Genomic DNA, 20,355 nt, shown 5'->3' with positions numbered 1-20,355 from the left:
TTCTATCATTATTGGAAAAAAGACCGTAATATTCAAGGATTGCAGTCAGTAAATAGCTTCATATTCAAGTTGCAATCTGTCAATTAAGAAACTTGTTCCAATACATTTTGCAGTCAAAAATGCATAAATTTCACTTGCAAACAAATCTCTCTTTTTTTTTTAAGAAAATCTTTAAAAGCTACTTCCTTTACTGAACCTTTTTTTATGCAAACCCATGTATAATAGAAGGGTACAGTAAGTATCCTAAACTAACAATTATAGATGACGACATTCTCTTTCATTATCCGGGATAATAAGCAATTTTCATTCCTTGGAAACAAGCAGATTCTACAGCAAGCCTTCAACAAATAAAAAGATGCATAATAGATGCTAGGATCATATAATGTTTCTCTTAATTTCAGGCTTTCTTCTGGATGACAAAGTTATACTGTAGACTGCAGATTATTTGGAACAGAAAATAAGATATCTTGAAAGTAAGATCTTTAATTGGATTTTAGAAAGACTATTATGCTTTCAAAAATGATGCTGCCTTGCATACACTGCCAGAAGAGGTGTTGAAATTCACAGTTCTGGGGGTGTGCATTTGTTCCTTTTTAGCTGACTATAAAAGCATTTCTGACTCGGAGAGAGTCCTCACCTGGGCAGTCACAGGCATTCTTCCAGCGTGGCCCATGAAATTAAACAGTTTCTTTAGCAGGCAGATTTGCCAGGACAAAGCAAGATTTAAAAAAAAAAAAAAGAAAAGAAAAGAAAGGAAAAGAAAAAGATCCACAAGAAAATTGCTGACAAACAGTAGCAGAAATTAAATAGAAAATCATTCACTGGAAAGTGATAGATGAAAATAGCTACCGCCAATTATTTTTTTAACACTCCTACCCCTTGTACAAACTGGCCTTAAATGGTAGCTTAGCTAGAGCCAAACTGACAATCTAAGAACAGCAAGATTACAATTCATATTCTGTTACTGCTTTTAGAAGAACACAGTAACTATTTTTAAGGGGGTACACGTTATACAGACTCTCTCTGGTCTGTCTCACAGCTCTGGCTCATTGCTACTTTCAGTCCATTTCTGCTGCAAGCCCAAATTCTGCAAAGGCTTTACAAATAATTTCAAATAGATGAACAGTGGACCTCTGGAGGACATTTTCAGTTTCTTTAAAGGAAAGAGAAGGCTGAAAGCCTAGGAATGGATTTACCAGGGGACTAAAGGAGTTGTGTCAATACTTCTCTCCCACCTCACAGCAACCCCAAATAAACACTTCAGTGCCATCTGATACCGCATCCAGGATTCCAGCTGTGCCACCCCCCATCTCTGTGCATAACGGTGCTGCGTTGCCCTTCTGTGCTCCTCTGGTTTGAGACATTTGTTATTTTCTTCCCTGTGGTCAAATTGCAAGATGTGCTTCCTCCCTCCAGCTTTGTAGCCACAAGTTGGCACGCAAAAGGACTGAGGCATCAGGTGAACTTCACAACACATTGTCGCCTCACAAAGAGGGGGGAGACACACATAATCAAGCTCCTTCTCTGCATTTCAGAAGAACATCTGTTTAAACGATGTTTGCTTCTTACGTGAATGTCCCAGCAGTAACTGAAGAAACTCTGTCCCGTTGTTTTGGGTCACACATGCCCGCGTTACACAGAGACAGCTTGGGGGCTGGTTTGCATTAAGCCTGTTTTGTGAGTTCTAATATATGTTGCAGCCTTAAAGAAAAGAAGAGGTAAAAAGAAAATAGAGGCCGTTCAAGAACCAAAGGACAGAAAGCACATTGAGTTTGGAAACGGGTGTTGGATCAGATGCGGGAAGGGAAAGAACAGGATCTGCAGAGGGGAAGACTCTAGTCGAAAAACCAGCAAAGAATATAAAAGCTCCCAGACCACACTGCTGCTAGTCCTGACAAAGATAAAATTAGTGTGTGCTCATTTCATGTGCATCTTATGGTCACACCCTTAAAAATCAGTCTCTCTACACATATACCTCTTCTGGAACATGTGCTAACTTTCACAACAACCGTTCCTTTTTTTTTTTCAAAATAAATACAAGTCTAAAATGTATCAGAATCTATGGAGAGCTATAGAGACTTCAGTACATAACGTGTGCCATCAAAACACAATGATTCTTTAGTTTTGACATTTCACTAGGTGGTTACCTATTCTTTTCTCAAGAAAAGTTGTTCCTTCCTAGTTCTCGAACGGTGAAGGGCACTAATAATTAAGCATTGAAACAAAAAAATGACAAGAAAGAAAATATATACACCTATTTTATCCAAACTCAAATGTTCCTTGTCACTTAGCTGGAAAAGAAATTGCAGCACTCACAAAATATTTTCCTTACTGGCGCAATGAGGAACCTTCTTTTCAAAGGCAGATGTCTGGGATAAGTATTCATTCTGGTGAGTCTCATGTAAAACGCCCTGATTCTTTAGAGAGGCATTAAACAATTAGCTAGACGGAGTTTCTTTTGAATTTGAAAAATTTGAAGATAATTTAGGGTTTGTGGCATAGCAGCCGAAAAGTAAGACTAAGTTGCTTGTAAGCGACAGAATGAGGCTCGAAACAGGAAATCCGTGTGTTTGAAGCCATGGTATTTATTAGTCGCTTACACAGCATTCTGCTAGTAAACACCACGTCCTTAGCACATGCAAAGTAATGGTGGATTTTATAACCTAGAGCTCTGACTGACTCTGTAGGAAGTGGCTCATTTTCTCTTCAAAACATTCCAAATCTTTCAGCTGCTGCAGCGGTTAAGGTCTATTCTTTCTGCACCAGACAGGGTGTTGTCTTCACATCTACACTAACATCTAAAGGGAGTAGGGATCAAACTGCACGACTGAAAGCAGTACTAATCATTTATGCATACTGTTTGGAAACAATTCTCAGGTTTGAAAAGTGCCTTTCAAATAAATATAGACCAAGGAAATGTAATCATCAAAAACGACTTAGACATCACCCTCTTCAAAAAGAACAAATTATAATCACGACATGTAATAGCTCTTGAGCAACGTTCACATCCCTGTCAGGGCTTTTGAAAGATTGACAAAACGGGATGTGGATATTAAATGGGTTTTTTTCTAAAAAAAAATACACATACACGATAACAGTTTCCTGGCAAGCCAAACTTCACAGTTTTTGTCACTTTTTACAGCCTGTCTTGATTTATAGAAAGTGTTATCTCCAGTACGTAAAGCTACAGTGCAAGGGGAACTGCTGTCTCTGGCCATGCAAAAATGACCCAATTCTTCTCATGTGGAGATTAAAAGTGATGACTCTGGAGAAGTTAATGTCATCTATCACATCTGGGCTCTGGAAGATCCACAAAACTCCCGGGTTATGAACCCCAGAAGCAAAATCCTCTTATTGGGACTAATATTTCCCTTTGGTATCTGTTAAAAGAAGAATGAGGCCATTTCTGGAGGCTCTTTCCTTCATCCCTTGCTCTGAAACTGAAGCTCTGGTTCCACACTTGGAGCCCTCCAATGAGCAACCTGGGGAAACAGGGAACTTAGGGAAATCCTCTCCTCCCTCTCTGCACATCATCCACACAAGGCTGGCCCACTGATCAGGTATGGAAAAGCTACAGTTCCTTCTTCTGTCATAAAACTGTGTCCCAAAAATCATACGAGCAGCCTCAGAACTGGCTGGTTTTCCTTCCACAGCTTCAGACAACATGGGAGTCAGGCCACTGATCGCCATGGCCTTCCTTCTCTCACAGGCAACTTCTTGCTTCTTTTTTTATTTTGCTTGTTGGGTTATTCCCAGTACCAGGGACAGGCCTGAGAGGCCAGTACCTCACCGCAGGACTTGGGGTTCACCGCTCCTACTGCCAACCCTCTGGCTTCTGCTCCTCTGTGCTGGCTTCCCAGGAGAAGGGGAAGAGATGGAGAAAAACGGGGGTATCTTGTACATCTTGAATGCACTGATCTTTGCTAAAAACTGTTTTTTTCTTGAATAATGTGGATAAAATTTCACTGGAGTGTTTCTCTCCTCCATGGTGCCCACTGCCTTGGACCCAGAGACATCTCCCTCCCATCTGAAACTGAAATCTGCATTCACCATACTGGAGGTCACAGTAATAACAATAGATATATTTTGTCGAGTCTGTTTTCAAAGCCCAGGGAACGAATGAAACCCCCATCTGTTGCTTTATATCCTGCTGTTTTAATCCTTTGAATCACTAGCAGTGAGAAAGGAAGCGCTGGACACGCGAGAGAGCTATCCTGTCTCCTTTCTGCCATACTGCCACGGCTGCAAGAAGAAAAGCCACTCAAGCTGAAAAAGAAGGTGACGCTTGCAGGGCAGTCTCTGTGAGGAGCTCTCAGCTCTGGAAAGGACTCACTGGTCTGAAATAGCCCGGGTCTGTTGATCTCCAGGGCATGCTACGAGAAGCATCCTTCTGCTCATGCTGGTGATGACCGTGACGTCTGCAGAAAAAGAAGAATTTGTGCGAGCTCTGTAACGAGTGAGGGAAGAGTGTGGTCGCCTGCTGTAAGTGTTGACAGCAAATTACCAGGTTTTTTCACTTTTTTTTTTTTTTAATATTTTGTATTGAAGGAACACTTGCGTACATCCCAACCAGATGACATATCCATATTTATATAGGCGCAAACGAGTGGTGATTATTGTACCTTGGTTTCCCCCTGCCATTCTCCTGTGATGTAAGTTACTTTTCAGTTGTTATTTGCTGGTGTTGTGTAAGAGGCTCCTATTTCCCTCGCGTGGGTCTATCAGCAGCCTAACCAACTCCTGCAGCCGTAAAGCGTTCAGCTCAGCTCTAGCCTTTAGGCAGAAGCAGCTTTTCTCTCTTTAGCAGGGCTGGGAACAGGTGTCCTTTCTTTGTGTTCACTTTGCTTTAGTGCGGAGTCTCTGCTACAGGGAGGGAGATGAAGGCAGGGGATGGAAGGATGGTTTAGAAGTGAAGTTGTTAAAAGAGAGGCTAGTGTCTCCTCTCGGTCCCAGGTGGGTTTCCTTTTGTTTAGTCTACCAGAAGAGCAGTGTATTTCCTGCTTTACATGCACAAACAAAAATATAAGAAAACAAGACCAAAGATGTTGAGAGCTGTGGGCTCAGAGGAAAAAAATAAACCAGGAACAAAACAGCTCCCCCCTCCCGTCCCCAGCTTCCTTGGATGGCACAAAGCACCATAAACAAAGTTCTACAGCTAATATGTTGCTGATACACAGGGTTATATAATATGGCCCATAAAATTAGTCATGTGTTATTGCACAAAGTGGTGTGTTCCATAAGAGCTGCCTATTTAGCAAGCTTGATCAAGAACATTAAATATGAAAATAAGGAAAAAACATTTAACATTGTTGAAAAGTAATTAAAAATATATTTCACCATATGCTTCTCTGCCATTACTTCGTTTCAGCAAAACAAATGCCTGGAGCATTTATTATCCCCCATCATTTTTTAAAGAGGCCTAATGTTCCCACTTGGCACAGGAGACACGCAGATAAAATGAATCAGCCCTGAAATGAATTGTGTGAAATGCATTTGTCTGAATTCAAACAGCTTCCCTGTAGTCAATAAATGCACGAGTACTTCCGATGTATCAAAATGCATATCTCTGAAAAATAAGTAATTTTTGCTGGTTATACACCGTGTGTAAGCTTTGACAAAGGCTAAAATGCCATTAGCTTTATTAGGGTTCTGCTGCAGTTAGTTAGTGTTACAAAGTTCATGTTACTTTGTACCCCCAAACAGCCTTGGTATTAAAAAAGCAAAACAAAAGAAAAAATTATAAATAAAATACAACACATACATCAAAAAGCTTTCAAAGCACAGCTAAACTCATGAGACTAAGTTCATCCATGGTGCAATTATGCTCATTCCTGCACTGTGATGCAAGGAATAAATTTGACCATGGAGCTTTAAAGGACGGATTATAAGCAATTTTATTTTAATTCACAGTGGACAAAAGAAGGCCTCTTCTTTCATAAATGATGATCCAAAGAGCAGTAGTTTGCAGGGCTGCATTCTGAGATTTATTAAAAAAAAAGTGATGTATCACTAGTCAGTTAACGGGGGAAGGGGGAATATTATTCTTTGCAAGAACAATGGATTAATAAAAAGGCAACCTCATAGAAAAATAAAATGTCCTTGCTTGTGTCAAATGTTAGGAACACCCATAACTAATGAAAATAATATATAAACACAGCTGGATAAAGATATTCATGCTGTGTAGTTGATGTGATAGTTTACACGTTACTGGCATTGAAACATATGCTGTTTCTCTTTGTCTTTACACTGACTCCTTTTGAACATGTGAAACTTGACCCACCAGCCTGTACAACAAAGCTCTGCCATGCAAGACAACTCACTGGCACTGACCTGGCACATAGCTGTGAGATGAGTGACCTGAGACAGAAATCAAATGCAGCAGATTCTTCCTGGGTGAACGGAGGCGAGGAATGTGTTGGAAGTGATGTGAGAAAGCCCTAGGATGCCCTGTAATGGTTAGAAAAAGTCCCTCCCTTTCTGGGAGCAATGGGGAGAGAAGGAAGAGACTGAGGAGGAATGGATATATTAGATTAGTTCAAAAGATCTGGCTTTTTTTGTCTTTATGTAGAAGGCGGAACAGAGGAAACCACGGTGGGAATCAGGGCAGTGGGAGTCGGGGGATTTGGGACTCGGGGTAGACTCAGCAGGAGCAAGTTTTCCCACAGTACAGCAAAGCCCATAGCATGCTTTTCCTAACAAACATGTCTCTCCTTCTTCCCCCTTCTATTCTACCCCAGACTGTAATTTCAGTTCAAACACCACATTCTGTTCCTGTCTGAAAAAAAAAAAAAAGTATGAAAGTGCAACAGTGGCTCCAAATGGCATCTACAAATGGAAAAGTTGGATTGAAATTTTTCAACCGTAAACCACAATGGGGCTTGGTAGCCTGGAAACCCTGGAAACTCCCAAGTGAATCACTATCATTCGCTGCTGACCACCATTAAAGAAGATGTCTGACACTGGCAGACCAGGAAAAATGTCAAAATATTTTCAGACCCACAGTAAAACCATGATAGCTAGAAGAACTCTGCGATTTTCAGCTGATGCAATTTTGCTACAGTTCCAGACAACAGAAGCTGGCTGTTCAGTTCAAGCTCTGCAGATGTGTTCTTCCAGCTCTGGATGTCCATTTTTGAGCAATGCTTTATCAGGCGAGAGGACAACACTGATGCAGAGACTGAAGGTGGTGAAGCTGGGGAATGTAACAGACTCGCGTCTTTGGGACCAAGGTCGTATGCTGATCAATGAATCCCATCAACAAAATAATGTATTTTGAACATAAGGGTCATTTGCCTTTTACATAAGAAAATAATCAGAGTTTGAATGAGCTTCTTTAGCACTTTCAGTTCATGATTTGATCTACTCTTAAAAGTTTTGCTAACATTACTGAGCTGAACAGAGGTATGAAAAGAAATCACACTTTAAACCAGAATATGCAGGCGTATTCCTCAAGGAACAGATTTTACTCTGTACCAAAAGAGGAACTGTTTTTCCAATGTAAACCACATTTCTACTTCAGAAATTTGGTGGTATGAATGGGTACGGCTATACTGGCAGACCTTTGTAGGAGCAGACCAGCCCTGTAAAACAAATGAAGTATGAAGTACCGAATCTAAGAAGTTTACCTGAGGTTTGTAAACTGATGTGAAATCTCCAGGTGAAAGATTCTCTAGGAGTATAAACTGTTACAAGATTAATTACTGCTAAAACTGAATATTTTACTAATTCAGTTAGCTGAAAAATATTCTGTGATTTTATTACGTCTTAAATTGTCTATAATCTTCTAAATATTCAGCACGGTGGATTTGCGGTGTCAAGCTAAAAAGCAGAGGGAGGAGAAGCGTCAATAATCCTTGGCACAGCCACTCCCCAGACGAGCTGTATATGCCCATCAAAGGCATCTCCTACATACCAGGCTGGGATATACATTCCAGAGACCTCTCAGCTTCCAGGCCGCTGCTGTGAAGCAACATCATAACATCGTTATATCTACTTCACTGTTACCATGCATATTATAGATATTAATGCGAGATATGTTTTTAATTAACTTGTATTTTTAGCTACTCAGGATGACTGAAGCTCATTTTTCTCCAGCAAGGATGTATGCTGCATAAGTATAAATTAGCTCTATTTTGAGCTCAGAAGCAGTGCATAAGACCATTGCTGTCCTGATTCAAAAAAGTGAATTTCTGCCAACAAGAAAAAGGAATAAATAAGTGTCATCTCCTGATGAACATAAAAGCAGAGGAGGAAACACATATGTGATTTGGAAACAGGATTACTCATAGATTCAGAAGTAATAAATCCAATTACCTTGCTTGATTCATCAATAAATGGGAAAGTAGTATTTGTTTTATTATCAAATTAAGTTATTCTTTGGAAGTAATCCACTTAAAATAATTGTTTCCTAGCATCAAGCAAAAGTAATCAGTAAAAAGGAACATGAAATGTCTTTCTACTGCTTTCTGCAAAGACTTTTTTACATTTTTTTGAGCACCAGATTATCCCATTATAAATGGTGACAGAGAAATCCAAGGAATCCAGATAAGTAAATGCTGCGTTTATAACATCTTTCACTCCGACTACCTGGCACCGTCGTTTAAAAGCGAAAGTTCTCACACCTTTAGATTTGGAATAAAACGGTCTTTTGGGAGCCCTGTAAGTCAGCTACTGCTGAATTTTCTGTCCTCAGTGAAGCAATATTGGTGAAGCCTTTGGCTGCCAGGACTGAAGTATCCTCAAGTGCATCTTCTGCTCGCAGGACGTTACTCTCTGTGTGCAGAGTACAAAAATATTGGCAAGGCTGGTTCACCAATATTGACACAGCAAATACAGGTTCACCGATCTCAGGAGTAATAGTTTAAGTAGAGGCAGAGGGAGATGAAGAAGCCTGCAACATGTAATCCTTTGTGGCTAAAATGTGTTCCTACGATTTTGTGACCTACCTGAGTGGAACTTGCAAATGTAACATACAGAGTAAAGTAGGGAGAAAAATACTTAAAATCTTAACCTTTTGTTTTCTAAATCTCCTTTCTTCAAGGCAGCCTCATCCTCTACAATCTTTGAAACAGCAAGATACATAGAATGCTGTCTCATATTCAGATCTTGGTATGCAAACGAATAAAACATCCCTCTGGTTTTTGAAAAGGAGATCATCAATCACACCAATGAAGACAAGGCTTTTATTTGCCATCAAAGATCTGATTCATCTCATGCAGAGTGAGATCCAATCGTTGGATTAGAGAGATTATCTGGCAGTGACCAGAAATTTTTGTGTTCACTCTGTTCTAGTAAGACTGAGAAGGTTTTCATCTGCCTGCTTGGGGAGCCTCTGCTGTGTTTCTTTGGGAAGAGGTGAACGGACTCCCATTGCAATGCCAGACATACCTGCATAGAGTTTAAGACAAAACTGTGACCCATTGGTGATAGATTATATTTTAAATGACAAGTTTTCTAACTTGGGAGGAACATTAGTCTGGAGCAGTCTTCTGGTAGTGTAAGCATCAAGGAAATCATCAATTTTAAGCTGGAATTTAGACATTTCATAAAACATATTGTATGGTGTCATTGTCCATGAAAAGCACCATGTTGTGAGGACCTGGTTTCACGACCCGGAGACTCTTTTTTTCACCTGTATCCTATGCTTCTAAATTGCTAGGAGCTGCAACGTTGTACCAGACCACAGTTCTCTAATGAAAACAGCCGTTAACCCTTTGGACATGTAGGCTGTTCAGCTTTATACTATTACATATATGCAAGCTAGAATCTTGCTTAATAACAGATGAGCTACAGAGCTCTTTGGAGTTCAATTATTTCAACACGGCAATCTATTTCTGGGTGTCACTAATACTAATGTGGAGGTTGTATGTTCTTATCTAGGTCCGTATTTTTAGCTGGCAGAGACCCATCTGAAGGCAAAGTTGCCTGTCTACAGTTGGAACCAAAATGTCAAACCATACAATATCTAAAAATATTAATGTAATTGCACACAGAAAGGTGACAAATATGTAAGTAAATACAAATGGATAAGTCAGCTTCAACTTGTAGAATATGCTATTCCATTTTTTTTTGCAATAGGCATAGATCATGTTAATTTTTAAATATTTAAAAATAGCCAAGTATTTTTTTATACTCCAGTGAAATATTTTGGTTTAACTTTGAACACGTTATGAAACAGTGCATTTCTAATGTTTACCAAAAAACCCAATTTAACATATTATTATAATATTTTACAATTTAAAAACATTTACATAATATTTAAAATAACCATTATATCTAAAAATGCTGAATTAAAAATTCTCAGAAGATACTCAAGTGTTTGCATGATGATTGGAATTGCCATTATAAACATTATATAAAAATTATAACTGCACATTCTAGTTCTGAGATAGTTTAATCCAGCAGTTTCATTTAATGATACTCATTCTCAAACGAAATTGCTGTACTTGAAATTTTAGGGAACCTGAATTCAGTGGAGAACAGTTTAGATAATAATAACCGATGATGTATCTAAACAAAAAACTTAGGATAGTGAAAGAGAGAGAAAACCAAGAGTGATTAAAATAAATGAACATAGAACAAAACTCATAGATATAAATTAAATCAAATACCTTTAGGCTCCTGTGAAGTCTGAAGCATAGCACTACGGGCTAATTTCAGGGAGAAAAATCAGAGGAGGAATTCTGCAGTGATTCTAAATAAAGTATACTGTGAGCACAAGGATTAACCGCAGTGCACTACATGAAAAATTAATCTATTTTTGTCATCTAGATTCTATGACTCCATATTTTTCAATTCGACTACAAAAACATTTGGCATGGTTTTTCTCCTCCTCGCCACACTTATATATGATTTTTCACTGAGAATTCATTTGAACAACAGATAAAAACCACCTCAGGAGTATGTACACAACAAGACTGCATGACCAGGGTGGGCATTTTCCCTTATAAAATTCTAAATTCTGAAATCCACCATTATTCCCTGGTGTGAAGTCCATGGCTCTTACTCTTAAGTTAAACTGTTGACAGAATTCAATACTGAGGAGATTAGCAATAAGAGACTGAAACGGGAGAGTGAGGACCTGGCTCCCTTAATGTTTGAGGGCTCAGGCTGGCTGCATCTCTACCAGGGAAGTCAGAAGAGCTCTGTAGTTCCTAGATCTTGTTGTGTGCCTCACCTCCATAGGAGGTCCAAACTGGGGAAGATCCAGACTGCACTGCACCTTTCCTATTCCTTGACTGTCTCAAAAAATGGAAATATGTTTGTGACTGAGGTGGGAACGATTGAATGCTTTGGTTGCTGCAAAGAGAGGGAAACCAAGGGACCAGCACCCAAAGGCAGAGTGTCTGTGACAGGACAGTCTTTGAACCAAATAATTAGAAGTGGCCTGGGCAGAAAATCTAGCCTTTTCACACCTTATTTTTAAAAGCTGGAATCCCCCACAGAGGTTAATAGCACCTTTCTTAATATTCCCATTCTTTGAATTTCTGTTAAGTCACTCTTATTCCACATACAAACCAAATCCAAACAGGGGATGTGATAGTAGGAGACGGTTAGGCTTCTTCAGCTGTAGCTTCTGATTTCACAGAACTGGGCAGAACAGAGCAGCAATTAAATAAAATATCAGATTTATGTTTGAAAAGAGAGAAATTATCAAAGCAGACCCAAAATACACAAACATTTTTGTTAAACAGCACTTACAAAGCCCTGGGTGATACACAGAGTAACGATTTTTCTTTCCAAAGGTTAAGTTCTGGGTACGTTCATGGGTTCAGACTTCATTCATTATTCCCGAAGCCCTTTGCGAGACAAGCGAAAAAGCTGCCATCACTCTGTCTGAATGTGGCCCCCCACAAGGGTGGAACTCACGCCCAGAAGACATCAGAAACACTTAGAACCTCAGTTCCTTCAGAAACCAACGTGAAAGCAGTCTTTTACACTCAGTCTTTCCTCAGAAACTCACGCAGAGCAATTTTATTTTTTCCACCAGCACGGAGAAAGCAGATAGTCACAGAGATCCGTTTCTCTCTATGACTAACAGCTGTAGGTCTACAGATGTTGGGCTTCATTTGGTAGAGCACAGTCATTGTATCCTCTATGTTAAAAGGTGGTGAGCTCGCTTTTGATGTCCTGTTGTTAAGTGGCATAGCTCCATTTACACTTCTTGAAGGTCTGGACCGGTGTCTCTGTCTTGGTTTGTCCTTTTTCCAGCTGAGCTCAGTGAACTTACGTTCATACAGAGAGCAGAGACTTTGAAGTTATCAGAGGCAGGTGTCAATGTTATCATCAATAGCACTTCTGACACATGACTTCAACTGGGATTCTAACTGCGCTTTTGCCAATACACAATCCTTTAACTTCCTCTAACTTAGCATAATTGCATTACAGGAATTTCAAAGAGTTCTTTGAACCAAGGTACAATTAACATCATCTCAAAGGACATTCCCACCCAGCGGTTTACCCCAGGTAAACTTCCTTTCTGAAGAAAGAGTCTGTTTAAATGTAAATCAGCTTTTTCACTTTTGGAAATTGTTTCCAGTCTCTTCTCACATACACTTTCACACTAAAACCTGTCTTCAAGGCTTGGCATGTTATAAGGTACATTTTCAACTAGAAAGCAGATAAACAATGAAGTTAATTTTAACGATGTAGTTATCAGAAAATGAGTCTTTACCTCTAGATTACTAGACCATGAATTCAAGTAAGAAAAGCTACTGATAGTGGATGTCCTAAGTAAAAGATATCAGTAGTCTTCCATCTTTAATCTAATTTTTAAAGTGTCCCGAGAAATCCTTGCTGCAAACTTTGGCTGATTCAAAACAGAACGGCAGCTGTAGGAGACAGATGATGAATGAAACAAAGATCCTGTCTTCTGTCCACTGCTGGGTAAAGAGGAGGCTTCAGCCTTCAAAGCTGTCATTTTAGCCACTTTATATAGCACTAAAATACACATTTAGAAAAATCCAAATGTCTTAATCTCTACACAGTGTCATTTAGGATATCACCTGACATTAGCTAATCATGCACATCCTCTTCACTTCCCTAAGCCAGGCACTGCTGCTGAATGGGAGAAGATAAGGACCCTGTTTTTAAAAGCTTTTAAATGACAATGTTTAATTTCATCACTATTTTTAGGAAAGAAAAACCTTTATAAGCCTTTTAAATAACACTCCATGGCCCTGTGGTAACATCTTGGCTGGCAATTATGGGTGAAGGTATTGTGCTATAAGAAGCTTTGAAATGTCATAAGAAATTCTTCCCCTTCCTTTTCATCTAATCATGTTACAATTGCCAGTTTACGCTGCGCTTAAGCTATACAATTTCCAGAGGGGCAGCCCATTCCTGTGCTGTGAATATTTACGAGTTATACATCACATATTATTTATTAGAATTTGGATAGAAAATTAAGAGTTTTAACGGTGAAGCTATATCTCATTTTTCTAAACACACGTAAAAGGGCTTGAACTATTGCCTTCATTTTTCTGTTGGATTATCAAGGAGTTAACTTCATGATTTCTGTGGAAAACAAAACTTTCAAAAAAAAAAAGGAAAGAGAGAAGGAGAGGAGAGGTTTGGTCATATTTAAACAAAAGAAATCATTATTAATTGCTATGCAGATGTGATGAAAGGATATTTTCCACAGCTTAGAGGTTCAGTTCAGGTTGTGTGTGTTCTGAGCCAAATGTTCAGCCTTTAGATGTCTTTGCATTGCAGACCTCATAAACTTAAACTCTTTTCTGAAATGTCTGATGCTATGACTAAAATATAGCCTCCTTCACACAGAATTTTTGGTTAGGAAAACACTATTCATAGGTAACACATAACCCCTTTTGGCTCCCTCAAAATATAACTTAACTTTCAAGCCAGGGTCACTCATTTATTCCTGGGACCACAAGGGAAGATGGATACCATTAGATGACCCATTTTAGAGTTCAGAACCTGGAAAAAGAAATCTCAATTACGTTTGAGATGATGGTTTTAATGGTCTACACTACGTATTTTGATATTTCTTGTTTGAGTCCAAAGGAGGAACAAAATGCTTACAAAGTTCACCCTACATCCGGCGAATACATGGTAGAGCAGATCTAAATCTGTGTTCCCGAGCTAATTCGTTCAAAACAGAGTCAAAGTAGGATTTAATCAAGTAGGGTTAATAAATTCACCAAGACCTTATGATCATGATGGTCATGCTTTTAGAACAGATCACAAATCTCAAAGACAGCTGCTCTGAAAAACAGAAAAACAAATAAAGCAGAACAAGCTTAAACTCCCAGAAACTTGCTCCTTGCTGTGCTAGTCCAGATTGTGTCTGGGGTGAGGAGATAAAAAGCACTGGATTCACACTGCTCCAAAATTGAAGCAGAGCAGGGGTGAATCAAGCCATTAAATTTGTAATCAGATCTGTTGATTGTCCACAGTACTTTAAGCTCTTCTCTGTTTTAAAATAACTGGGGTTTTAGTTGAGAAGAGAGTATATATCACAAACAGGCTAGCAGCCCTGAAGAAGCCCTTTTTAAAAAGCAGAATTTTCAGACTGATCACCTCAATAATTCCTTATAAATTCCTATTCAAATTAATAAATTACAAATTCCATAGGATCTATGAAAGAGGAACGGTCCTGGGAGCAGACTTCAACCAGTGAGCATTTCTTTTCCACTGAGATCAAGGTATTCCAACCTGTTGCATTGTTTTTTTAGATTTTGGGTTGTTTTTTTTTTTTTTTTTTTATTTGTGCTGCCAGATTACACATGTTGGTGCTTCCTTCCTCTCCAGAAAAAAAATGATGAAAAATATCCTAAGCTTTGCTCAGAATTTATTCAGCCAGTAGGTTCAGATTTTCCAATGAGAGAATGTTGTTCATGCAAAAACCGTGTATTCATTTACATTTGATAATGTTAATTTCCATACTCATTTCTTTGTTAGACAAACATTTAAAATATTGCTTATACATAGATTTATTTATATATGCATACATGCATGACTTCAGATATTACATTAAAAAGCTATTATTCTCTTTGTGTACATAACATACTTTGGCATAATTGCCCAAATAGCATCAATAACAAATAAGTTAGCAGGTCCATGTTGGGAATAACCTTAAACAACTATGCTTTAATCATTTGGTGATCAACCTTCTATCAGAGACAGAGAGCATTATTTATTTCCCCCACAGCTATGTAGTCATTTGTCGTGTACATTATGAGTGTATGGAAAGGACATTCTTTAAACGAAGGCAGCAAGAAATAAAGTCATCTTCAATCACTGCCATGAATATTCTGTTTAATTGCTGATGGCTTTTATTTTGCCACATTGCAATGCCCAGTCTGTTGTTTTGCAGTCGGGCTTTGCAGGAGATCAAAAGCTACAGTGGTCTCTTCTCTTCCCATACTCAGGAGGTCCAGAAAGGAGAGCAGAACCTGCCAGTTCACACCGATCTCTGCTGTGCTGCAGGAGGAGACAGATCTCTCCCTGACAAGGAGGGAGACAAATACCCTTCCAACTCGCTCTCCCTTGATTGAAATGACACATCGCTACATCTTTCTTTCGTACATGATGACTCTTACAATCACAGCTCATTATCCTTGACCTGTCCTCAACACTGTACAGTCTGCCTAAAATAAAGGCTGAATAATCTTTTTGACTGCTCTGTTCCCACGGAAAACTTCTGTTTGTTTTGTCAGAAGCCGTATATTTTAAAAGAGCATCTACCTTGACAACTCCAAGAGACCTTGACTCTATCAGGAAAGAGTTCTGCTCTTTTAATAGAAATATCCCTCCTTGACAAGGAGTAAATATATTGCCCATAACTGCCTCTGCTCTTCTCCTCTGTTTGACATCCAAAAGAGAAGATAAAAACAGAGTATGTGGCTGGTTGGCAACGGAGTAAACAGTAATTCTGTCCTAATGAGGGAAACAGGCAATTCTGGAGGGTACCCAGCCTCCAGAGAGCAGGAACCAGAATCAAAGACCAGGCTGATGTTGGTTACCACATGCTGTGGTCTTCCCAGTTTAGAAAATGCCACATTCCTTTGAAGTGCCCACAGAAACATCTATGGGTTTGTGGGTTGAACCGTGTTAAACATTAAGTGCTTAGTGCCATGGAGCAGGATCTCTCATCAGAGCCTGTAATCTATTTGACCAAAATACTGCAAAAGAAGCAGGGTAAGTTTTGAAAAGCCGTCTCTCCAAAACTTAGTAAACATAAATAATGTATTTCTTCCTGGCCTTGGTCTGCTTTAACACAGCATCACAAAAGCAGCCTTGCCATTGCTGCTGAGTGCAGCTAATGGTCTTTTTGTCTAAATTACAGTTGGTCCCTCTAAAAGTGTGTTTCCTGCCAAGTGCGGTTTCGTGAAGCACTGAGTCAGAGGAGCTGGGAGGAGGGACCAACAGCAGCAATGACAGCTGGCAACGGAGCCGTAAAATTAATGGCATTTTTTGGGGCAAAAGGAGAAAAACTGGAACTCAAATAAACTGTAAGGCAGGGTAAGTTACAGTGTATCATTTCCCAGAAGGGAATATCATACTGTATGGTTTGATGACTTATAGAGTAATACCTTAATATTTAGGAGTAGATCTTTTAAAATATTCATGTGCTTCCTATTGGACTAAGGGCTCAGATATAGAGTCAGGTCACCATACATCAGCACTGTGATCTGCCCAGGGAAGTTTGAGGCAACTTGCCCTAGTTCAGCTTTCGATAAGAGAGACTTAAATAAGCCAGCTCATTTTATACTTGCCTGAGGACACGCACTTTGGCAGCTATTGTACTTCAAGTGATAAGCTGTGGGTTGTTAAGTGACAGTAATTCACACTAGTATCCAATGCACACAAAGTCTGAATACTTGTGAGGCCCCTAGCCAACTTTCTGACTTCCAGCTGGGGTAAGAGTTTCTCCACCTCATCTACGTGAACTTGCCCTTAGCACTACCAAACAGCCACTGTTTCTGAAAGGCAGATGACAGGGCTGCACAGCCAGCAATGACAAGAAGAGGTGAAGCATCGTTATCTTCTTAATCTTGATGACTGGAAATGGGAACAGGAAAAACACTAGGAAGAAACTAAAGAAGAGTGAGATGGTGTTAAAAGTAGTCTAAGCAACTCACAACCTCCCTGGCCACTTGTCCCTGCTCCCTGTCACCCTCCCTGTTGTGTCTGGAAAGCATATGTGGGAGCACAGAATGGACTACGTGAGGGATCTCATCTGTCCGAAAATTAACCCCCACAAAAATTGTTTGTTCTCCTTCCAGAAAAGTAATTTAACTCTATGTACAAGCTCTGAGGTCAGTGTAACAACGAGGACAAGAAGAAGTGGCTGCAGGGCAGTTTTAGCCAGCACGACAGTGGAAAAATGTCCACGTAACCACTCACAACCACCTTCTTAATTTTCAATGTCTTTTCCTGCTCCAAGCTCTAATTCCAGCCACTCGGGACCTGATCTTGTTTCCACTTAAATAAATTGCAGCTTTGCCATTAACCTTGATAGGAGTAAGATTGATTCTTGGTATGTAAAGGATATGATTTTCCACATTTCTTCAAGGGTAGCATGAAGGAGTACACTGGCATCATTGAGCCCAGCCCTCCACACTGGCTGCTGTGTAGTAGATACTTGGTCCTCGAGGAATCAGAAACCAAACTCCAGAAGTCCCCCATACCCAACAGAAGGGCTCCCAATGCCCCAGCATAGGAGAGCAAGGGCTTAGCAAACTGCAGCTGATGCCACAGCAGGAAACATTGCTGTCCTGCAAGTATAGCCCTTTCATTAGTGCAGAAGGTGGGTCCAATGCACAGGGTGGGTTCCTGCAGCAGCCAATGCCAAACTAGGGCTGTTCTGCCAAAATCCCACCACAAAAGAAGGGCCACAGAAGAAGGGAGGGAAGTACTATGTCAGCAATAACTGAAGATAGCCTTTGGTTATAGTGAAACTACATGTGTAGGCTACCAAGTTCAAAGTGGATAAACACAAGCCTGCTTGGAGCCTCACCACGGGTGGGAAGTCAAGGCCAACAGGACTGAAGCCTGGCTTAACCCCGAAACCTAGCACAATTACAGAGCAAGTTACTTGCCCAGAGCAATGAAGAGACTTAAGCACCCCAAATTGGTCCTTTTTATCTCTGTGAAGAAAGTAATCACAGCAAGGCTTTCCTTTTACCCTGGACACTGGTGCCTCCTGACCTGTTTCTCACTTTTGACAGTGTTTAGAGGTTATAGTTACAGTCTGCTCTTTCTGTTTCTTTTTTCTCTCCCTACTTTAAAAGGATTGTTGATGCAGATATAAATAAGACAAAGGGGAAATAGACCTTCTCATGCTCTCTTCTACCTTAAACATAATGTGTGGAACAGAATCAGCAACACCAGCCTGAAGGGATGTTTTGAGAAGCAACTAATCGATTGGTATAGTGAAAATGTTCAGCTATGATACTTATGTGTCCCTTATGGAGGCAGTTATACAATGAAATAATAATAATTTAGTCCACTGTTTTCTGTATCATACATTCTGTTTCAGAGTTGTTAGGTTTTGGTTGGGCTCTTTTTTCAGGAGCTATATTTATTGCATTTAGCTGAATCTTGGCCCAGATTTTCATTTGTAGGGAATGTCACAATTTAAAAGCCTAAACTTATTCATGCTTGTTTCATTTATTTTCTCTAAGGAAACATTTTGCATATCAATGATATGAGGGCGTTTTCCTCAAACCATTTATTAGGGTAACTGTTAATGAATGCTGCCCCCAGTGTGCCGAGGGAGCGAATGATACAGATGTCTTTGGGCATTCAAATGTTAGGCTGGACACTTGTGTGCTGCAGGAGCAACCTGTGGGCTTTCTGCTGATGGCTCAGCTCTATTTTGTATGTACTTACTCATCACTACATTTTATTGTTGTTCATAGAAACTCACTTATGCATTCCCTTTCATTCCTTAATATTTTTCCAGATGAAAATCTGCCTGAAGCATTTTATGTACTGATAGAAGTTCTCCTCTTCTTTCTTTTGATTTAGGTTTTTATTTCATTTTTTCCTAAGAAAACTAGACAAAGCTGATAAGCTAGGGTATGTGAGGACAAGGGAGATGCAAACATCTAGAGAAAGAAATGGGACTATGGCGCAAGAAGCCAACGCAAGTTTGTACAAATGCCAAGCAAAGCTGCCTGGAGTGCACGGAGAGTCCCTCCAACATGTAACGGCTTAGTAAGCTACTTTCTCTGTGGCTAATTTCTTTACTTCTCCTATCCTTTTTTTTCCAGTGTCCTTCCAAATGCCTTCCTCGTTCTTCCTCGTGGCCTCTCACCGTAGAAAAGTAACAAGGTGCATGGACAGCAGACTAATCATGTATCTCTTTAGGACATGTCTCCAAACACAATTTGGTCTCCAAAGTGAACAGGCAGATTTGTGCTGTTTCACAGTTGTCTGTGTTTTTCTTTTCAACAGCCTGTAGCTGTTGAAACAGTCCATGGGAGCTCACAACTTTACACTGCTCTGCTAACGGGGGGCAAGTGGTAAGAGGAAAACGTCCACTTTTTTATTTCCAGGACTGAAAGGCACATTGATAAACACGCAGTGTGCTCTTACTCACAGCACCCAGTTACAAATGAACTTTAAATCTCTCTGCTGTCTTACTCTTTCTGGAAGTGTTAAGGAGGTTGCACTGTGAGGGCTGGTCTATGCAGAGGCATTTGGAAAAGTTATGGCCTGCTAATAGCCCATTTAACAGGTTAAATGAGTATAAATAAATGTAGGATTGTGTGTTGCACAAGATTTAATTTTATGCTAGCTTCTGTACTCATCGATTTCCCCTTTTTTTTCCCTTGAACAGCACCCATAAAAGGAAACTCTATAGGCTCACCTTCTTCACACCCTCTTAATGAATGCACATGGACAGTTAACTACCACAGGCCCCCCTCCATTTTTAGCTTTAAGGGAAAGCAGGGCATGGAGAAGAATTGCAAAGAATGAAGAGCAGAAGAATTGGAATACCAGTTTAAATGGGCATTATTCAAAGCAGCTGCCTCTGGGCACAGCATCTCTCCCTCTCTGCAGTGAGGTCCCTCATTAGCTGCCAGGCAGGAAGGGGTGAGGCTGGGAGGAGCAGGGCTGACACAAAGTGCTCCATTGATGGGTGCGGATGTCTCCCATGGGCTCTTTGGGAAGGCTGGTGAGGGCTGCTGCTGCCTCTGAGGCGCTGGGACTTTGAAGTGTTAGAGTTTGGCCTCATCCCTTCTGCAGACTGGTTGGCACTCATGATAATTGTCAGTCAGTAGGAGCAGATAAAGGGGTAGGAACACAAAAGATCCATTTTGAAAAGTAAATGTGAAGTTTAAGTCATAGGGGAGGACCGGAGTAATCACATATTTGTATGAT

At 40.0% G+C, this 20,355-nt stretch overlaps 1 long non-coding RNA gene across 3 annotated transcripts; it reads right to left on the bottom strand.

Annotated features, from left to right (window-relative positions):
• Positions 1-726: 726 nt before the first annotated feature.
• On the bottom strand, positions 727-10,692 carry LOC106885053. 3 transcript variants are annotated; one of them, XR_001411375.1, is made up of 4 exons: positions 10,611-10,692; positions 7,913-8,772; positions 6,331-7,818; positions 727-4,997 (listed from the first exon to the last, which is right to left on the bottom strand). It is a non-coding gene; the product is annotated as an uncharacterized LOC106885053 (long non-coding RNA). The 3 variants fall into 3 exon arrangements; XR_001411374.1 differs by having other exon boundaries at positions 6,331-8,772; XR_001411376.1 differs by having other exon boundaries at positions 6,331-7,959; positions 10,611-10,659.
• Between the last annotated feature and the right edge of the window lie 9,663 nt (positions 10,693-20,355).

This window comes from Calidris pugnax, unplaced genomic scaffold (genome assembly GCF_001431845.1).
Source record: "Calidris pugnax isolate Ruff unplaced genomic scaffold, ASM143184v1 scaffold51, whole genome shotgun sequence".
In the NCBI taxonomy this organism is placed as follows: domain Eukaryota; kingdom Metazoa; phylum Chordata; class Aves; order Charadriiformes; family Scolopacidae; genus Calidris; species Calidris pugnax.
Note: the sequence above shows the minus strand (reverse complement) of the source record. Positions and strands in the feature narration are given on the sequence as shown.